Below are 8,079 nucleotides of genomic sequence, written 5' to 3'. Positions count from 1 at the left end.
AAGCGTGAGGCAGTTGTGCAAAATTTACAGCTGTAATTTGGAATCCCACAATTCTGGCATCTGGATGAAGAGGGAACATATTCTCATTTGCAGGAAACGCTCCATGGTTGGTGGGCATTTCTGTCACTGCTTCCCTCTCGCTCATCCTTTTTCTGTCTCTGAAGTACTTCTTTGTCCTGCGCAGTGCACAAATGAAACCTGCGTCACATAACAGGCACAATATCACCACTATACCTGAGCAGTCAGCCTTGAAGACAACGCCATGAGGGATCATTTCAATTGTGGAGGGTAAAAAGGAAAATGTGAATTGATAGACTCGGCAGACAGAGGACACCTTTTTCTAGGGCATGTTAAGTCGTTTCCAAACGTCTGTGCTATTTGGATTTTCTTTACAGTTGTGATTCACATCTTTATATCTAACACACAAATGTCCTCCAGGGAATGTTTTTCCACATTTTCAGGGGCCCTACATGAAGTAGGGTTTTGCCAGGAATTATGGATATGCACTATTTCAGGGCCCCAAGAGAGCTGTTTCCATGGGGCTCAGTCTTCCTTGAGACTGAGCCTCCCTTGAGGGAGACACCGCAAAGCAGAGAAAGGCAGAGACCACAGAGCTAATTTATTCCTCTGTTTAATTTCCCAAGGTGTTGCAGAACCCAGAAGAGATAAAGCCCACTTACTATACACAAATTTATAAATTTCACTGGCTAATGAACTCAGAGCCCTGTAACAGGCTGGTGACCTGGCCAGGGTGTATCCTGCCTCTTGCCCCATGGTATCTGGGATAGGCCCCCACTACCCTGAAATGGATGGATGGATATACACATAAGTCAGAAGTTCTTTAGGAATACCCTGAAGAGTTTCCAGATCAGAGGGGGACGCACAGATTCCTTCAGCAAGATCTGTTTGTGCTAGGACTTACCTCAAAGGTGGACATTCCTACAATGCCTCCAGCGAGAGGTAACCCAGGAAGCAACCTTTAAATGTTTAAAAGTTATGCTGGAAACAAATAGTTATTTTGCAGCTTTGTCTGACACTGTTGGTTACCAAGATCTGTGGCCACACATAAAAGTCACGCATCATAAAAAAAGAACACATTCTAATCATAACTGTGACACTGTGACATAAAAATTGAAATTTCTATTTTGAAACGTCACAGAGAATGGCGATCACAAGTCCCCCAAGGATATAAAAAAATGTGTGTTTCTGTTCTTTTTGGCATAAAGGAAAAGCTTTTGTTTCATTTCCTCTAACACTAAGTGTGTAGCACTATGTTGTGTGATCAGCACAATAAATAGTCATAACAGTTCCTAACTTTTATTTCCTGTTGAAAATCAAGTTTTGGCTCATTGGCTGGGGCTGGCACTTCTGAAACAGTAATTGTTCATCTATAATACATATTACATAACACAATATTTTATTAGTAAATGCAATGTGAGTACATTGCAGGTCATATCTTAAGAAATATCTGAGATTACGTGCATTTTTTTCCTTTTTCCTTCAAATTCACATCAACCGATTCTGAAGTCCAAGCACTGTTCACAGATAGAGCATAAGAGAACACACGAGTGTTGACATCAGCAGTCTTGTGGTTTAACCCTGCAGTTGTTGCCGTTCCCCTTATGGACTCTTGTAAAGATTCTAGGAAGGCCTTGGTTCGAGTAAAAGCCTTCACCTTGGTAAAAAAAAATGTCTCTGGAGTGAAAGGTGCTGACCTGTTCACAACCTGATGAGACCAGAAAAACTCCACCATCAGCAGAAACCAAAGATTAAATCCAAGGGTCAAAAATCTGGATTCTTTCCAATTCCTGTGAAATTCTGTTTGCACACTTCAACTATATTGATGGACCAGTGGACTAGGTGACACCGTGTAGATGCAATGCAACCGACCCTGTAATATCAAAAGACACAAAGCAAACATTCAGTTCAAATTAAAAATAAAAAAAAATAAAAATATGCAACAGATTTTTGCCTTTCAGTCAAGAAAAATCAGTCACCAAGCAAATGACATGAAAAGACAATGCGCTGCACAACAATAAAAGTTATATGCCAACAAAGTTTCTCTTGCATCCCACAACACCGTGCTCACTGAGCGAATTTTTGGAATGGACAATGCAGCAATCTCCTAATGCTTTTATTTCAAATTGTCTGAGCACTTGATCATGGCTCATTACTTTAAAGGTACTTTTTGTACTTCATGAATATAAGAGCTAGATAATTAGTGAAATACAACAATCTACAACGATCTAAAATCCTGTCGATAATTTTTTTTTTTTCAAAAATAAAAAAAATGGGCGCATATTTTACCACCACATCAGTGTTATTCATTTGTATTAATGGACAAGTGCTGCATATTCACTTCACAGCTTTCAAACGCTGGTTACACAGAAAGAACAGCCTGCGGTTTAATTAGAAAGATCTTGGCTCCATTGTGAGGAAGGGGAGGGTGGAAAGGGATGAAGGAGGAGGAGGCGGTAGTAGTCACTGATTGAGCACTCTGTCTTCAAGCCCATTTACTAGACGAGAGCTCGGGAAAAATCCAGAGGAGTAGGTTAAAGAAAGGCGTAGGATGGGAAGGTGAGAAAGTAGGGGATGCTGTGATTGCATCAGAATCCTAATAAGGGGATAAGGCGAGAAGCCTTCTGAAGCAAGATTTGGCAAAGTGTCATCCAGCCAGGTGATTTCACATATTTACTCACCTGGCCTTAGTTCTCAGTCTTCAGGTGAATTCAAAAGATACAACTCTGCACCAGTTCTCCTTTGTGCAGGCTGGCCTAAGAGCACGATGTCCCGGTTTGATCACAGCTTCCTAAACAAACTAAATGCACTGACAGTTCAGTATGTGAATGTGTAGCCCAGTGGATAACAAGCCTGCCAATGGCACCGGTGCCAGCACCGACCTGACTGGACCTGCAGAGGTATCGAGTAAATGCCATAATGCTCCCATGATGTCTTCCTATGGAGGGTGTGGACCACCACTGCTTGCTCGCCTGTGGTTTTGCTGTGTAATGAAATATGTCTCCCTTGATGTATGGCTGCAGGAGAAGCCCAAATCGAAAATTGAATCACACTAACTTAATTTGTGGTTGGGGCAATCAAATTACTTGTTTTGGCTGCAGTGCTGACGATGAATTCATCTTTGTGACAAAGCTGTCACAGCAGCGTAAAGGGGGCGGAGGAGACAGAGAGTATATGTGTGTGTATGTACTGTATTGGGTAATAGTAAAAAGAGGTTAGCAGCAGAATTTGCCATTGGTGTTGTTGCATGCTTTATTGTGGGGAATATTCTGTCAGTAAAAAGCGTGAAGTTCTCAGGAGTTTTATAATACCAACAATAACATATTTTTTCTTTTATAGGAGCCAATAAACAGCTACAAATGTAAGCAGCTTACACAGGCTTGAGTTGCCCTCTGGAGCACTTTGTTGTGTGTCCGCATCTTCAGGAGATCCTCCTTTCTACTGCAGCTGAACAGCTTGTATTAAGAGCCTTAAGAGCTAAAGTTTTAAATTGCAAAGGTAGACCTGAATTGTTCATTGGAGGATCAGATCATGCAAAAGGTTTCTGGCCCATAGACAGTACAGATGCTGTATAAAAACATTGCTGTCACAGTTTGCCGAGGCAAACTGCGTGGAGTTTGAAGAGTGGACCCAGGTGCAGACATTCTAAAACTCAAACTTAACTGATGATGAGCTGTTTATTAAGGCAGACAGAACAGTACAAAATAAAAGGGCAAAAACAATGCAACCTAAGCAATAACCTATACTGGGTAAACTAGAAAGGAAGCATGAACTATGAAAAACCCTGGCAAACAGAAAAACAAACAAAACTCTAAACATGGCAATGACGATGAGCATATACATATGAAAACCTGAACGCAGGACTTGGCATGGGAACAACACAGACCAAATACACACAGGAGGCTACTGAGGGAAACGGAAACACATGGGGAAACAGCTGACACATATGAACATAATGACGTCACAAGAGGAGAGTAAAACTAAAAACATTGAACATAGGCACACGGGTCCCCTTCAAAATAAAACAGGAAACATAATGAGACGCAGACATGACAACCTGAACTTGACAACGTAAGACACAGACATGAAACACATGAAGGGCAAGGGAGACTTAACAGGGGTGGAAGACACAAGGGGAATCTAATAACAAAGAACTAGAATAACCTAGGCATGATAAAAAAAAAATGAACTTAGAAAACCTGAAGGGCTTAAACATAAACTAAAACTCAAAACGCTGGGTCAAAAGTCCCAGGATCGGGACAATTGCAGCTTTCCAAACATGTAAAATAGAATGAAACAGGAGTGACACTTGATTGGAGAACACAGCTAAAGCATAAAGAATTAGCTTCAGACCACTGCAGCAATGTGCTCAGAATGATAGATAATGACAATATTATTTTAATATATAAGTATTTCATGAGAGAAGCTGATACTTTTCTAAATGGATTACAAGAGATTTTGGAACTAGCACCCTTGGGACCTTCAGTGGTATTATCTTTTAAGGTGTATCGGCTTCATTTTAAAGCTATAGGTGGTTATTTACCAATATTTGAACTTTAATGCTTCCCTTGTAATACCCTTGTATGCCTACCAGGGGTAACCCTTGTTTCTCTTTTCTGGAGTGAGCAGTTTGTGTCATATTTCAGGCCTGCTTCCAGAACAAAATGACTGGGTGTGCTTTAGATGTTAATGAGGGCGAGTATACAGTTTACTAGAGTTACCCTTAGAAAAACCCGGAACCTCAGTATGTATCAATAAAGACACCAAACCACATCACTTTATTGATGAACCCCTAATTTTAATTCCTTAAAGGTTCCTGGCCCTTAAAGCTGCAGAAATTTATATTTAAATATCAGAAATGCTGAGGTGCTTACAGCAAAAACATCAACATAGCTATGTTTTGCAGGAAGCTATAATTTGTTTACCATAGACAGCTTAGCATTGCATTAGCATATCAGTTAACATAAAAATTGAGCAGAGACTAATGAGAATGTTAACAATTTACCAAAGTCTTGCAGAGTTTGACGTTATGATCTGTAAGAACACCACCCACATTCTTAGATAATGGCTGGAAAAGATTCAATAAATGTTCCAGTACACTGGAATCCATGTAGCTGTTGCGATAAAAGTCAGAGGGAGAAAACCCATTCCCTGTTAGTCACGAATGCCTTTTACTTTCTGTGTTACCCAAATAACTGATGAGATGTTTCAGCTCTGATGAAAGTAGCAGTTCTTAAAGCATCACTGCTAGCATGCATGCATACAGTTGTTTTGCAGGGAAAAGTTTAAATATGTAAATGCTGACTGTGATTTTCCACTCTAATGTAGTGGGGTAAGTGATAAATGTGTTCTTATATAAACAGTATTTGATAAATTAAAATAAAAACAGAGGGGGAAAAACTAGATGTCAGATGTAATTGTACCTTTAGCAGGTCATTTTATGTGCCTCTTTGGAGGAGGAAGGGTGACAGGGTCAAACTCGACGGTGGACGTCCATGAAGTGAGGCTGATAAAAGGAGACAGACAGGATAGGGGCAGCGTTTGTGTGTCACTCCTTCTTCTTTCCATTTACTTCACACATTGTGATAATCAATGCCCCGGGCATGGAATAGTTACGTGCTAAATAACTCCCATAAAAGCAGAAATAACAGAGTTTTTATTCAGCGAGGTGAACATGCCAAGCAGAGTTAACAAGTTACAAGATTTGTTCCTTGTTCAACCAATTTCACCAATTGGGAAAAAGTGTGTGATGGGCCATCGCAAATAAAGCCTGCCCATGCATACATGTATACTTTTCACATCCACTGATGTCTCCCACTGACTGATGCAACACAAATAAAGAACATTTAAAAGGGTGAATAGACTTTTTTAACTCTAGTGATAGAATTGCAGCCGAGCAGAAACTCACAGTTTGATCTAGACAGTTTTAGTAGCTCAAACATACACACCAACAAAACACATTTGCTACACGGTGCTTTACTGTGATGGGGTTGTATAGCAAGGTCAACAGATATTTTTAAAAGGGTGCACATTGCTTTTTTGTTTTAAATTCCAGTGTTACTTAGTATGTCACTTGTAAACAACTACGACAAAATTAGAATTTATCTGGTTTTCCTGCTGCCTAAGGCGAGCACAATGTTAAGCTAGCTGTTTACGGTTTAGATGGAAGGTTTCTCGATAGCTACGTACAATGACTGCTTTCTTTTAGCTGTGATCTTTACCAGTGGCGTGCGGTGACTTTCCACACAGACTGCAGATGGGAACTGATCTCAAAACAGTGAAACCAGAGTTGGTTGTGTTTCATCAATTTCCATCAACAAACAGATGTTTATCCTGCTGGCCTCTCACTTTGACAAGCTCAAGCCATTGTTAACAGGGTATGTACAACCCATGAAAACTCTGGCACTATACTGAGTCCAGTGGGTCCCAATTCAAGCAGAGTTAAGCCTGCTTCCAGAGACATTACTTAGGGGCCGCCAAAAGATGGCAGCATTTCACAGGCTGTATGGAAATAGTCAAGAAGCTTAAGAACAGAAGCAGGGAGAGAGATCACTTTCACTTTGGTAGATTTTAATTGATGTCTATTTTTAGATTTTACTGGACAAGCACTGCTTGCCTTGCTTGCCCTGAAGGTACGCCATCGGTCTGCATCTAATCTTTAAATCTACTTAAGTTGCAGATCCTCTGTTATGTACGCCAGGTAGTCAGCTGTTTAGTACAGAGCCTGAACCTTAATACTACTTCTAGAGATTTATGTACATCACTGAGCGTGAGTGTAATTTAATATGCTCAAAATGTTTTTTTGATTGCCTAGGATAAGTGATTTTTAGTATTCATTAGCTTAATAGCCGAATGTCAATGGTTATCATGTTTCTTCCGTTGGTGGTCTTAGCACCTGACATTTACACATAATGAAAATGGTTTCCAGACTCTGTCCCATGGCTCTTTAACAACCCCAGCATAACAAATCTGGCTCTTTGATATCTTGATTTTATAAGCACACTGCTTTTGGCTTAAGGACAGGCCACAGCAGCCTAAAAATAGTCCCTGTTTACTCTCCTGTGTTTTGTTGGGCCTGTGTCCTGCTGTGACTCTGTGCCAGCTCACTGTTTTTGCATTGCCGGTGTCACCTTCGATCGCCTTAAGAAGAGAGCGAGCCCAAGAGGTGTAGCTGGAGGGAAAATGTTGACAAAAAACAAAGACTTGAGGTGGGTTATATATTCAAAGCTAGAAAGATATTTTGAAAAGGTGAAGACTAGAGGTATGGCGAGGAAGCTGTGACAGAGTCCAAGATGAAAGAAATGAATTTTGGAGGGGCGAGGGGAGGACTTTGGAGCTTTAGAAAGAGACAGCTTTTAAGAAAGTGAGGGGGATGGAGGAAGAGACCGAGAAGGAAAAAAGCTCCGGGGAGAGGACAGAGATGGAGTTTGAAAAAAAAAGAAGGCAGAAAGAGAGAGACTAGGCATGAAAACAGCTGGAGAGAGAGAGGAGCACAGATACGGGGGGATAAAAAGTGTGTCAAAGAAAGCAAGTGCTCTTTTGAGAGCTCTCTTCATGTCGTGGCGGGGCACCACTCTGCTGTCAGGTCCACCTTTACCGGACAAGAACTGCTTGTCACACTAATGGCCTGGAAGGAAAACCATGTCACTTTATCACCTCGCCACGACGCCAACATGGTCGTGGCTTTTGTCTCCTCAGCTCCCTCTCCGCTCCACAACTCCCTGGAAGTGACTAATTGATCCTAGGAGACGTGCTTTTTTTGTGTCTCGGGGGCTGATGAACAATGTAAGAAAAAGCAGCTGATAAAGGGAGAGGGAGGGGAAAGAGAGCAGGATGTGCGCCCAGCCCGGGATAATGTAGCCTACTGTCTACTGCAGTGCTATCTCATTTCCCCACACAAAAGTAACATCGCCACTTTGTAAATGAAAGTCAGTCAGGCGAAAGATGCCCCCTCACGCTCTAGCAGCCCCTTCTTGAGATAATGGGCGCATGCACATTATTTCTGTAGACACAAGACTGACTAAAAAAAAGCAGTGTGTGGGTAGTAAATGAAATTCAGTC

Source organism: Haplochromis burtoni, unplaced genomic scaffold (assembly GCF_018398535.1).
Source record: "Haplochromis burtoni strain Fernald_Lab_line unplaced genomic scaffold, NCSU_Asbu1 Contig_307, whole genome shotgun sequence".
Classification (NCBI taxonomy): domain Eukaryota; kingdom Metazoa; phylum Chordata; class Actinopteri; order Cichliformes; family Cichlidae; genus Haplochromis; species Haplochromis burtoni.
Note: the sequence above shows the minus strand (reverse complement) of the source record.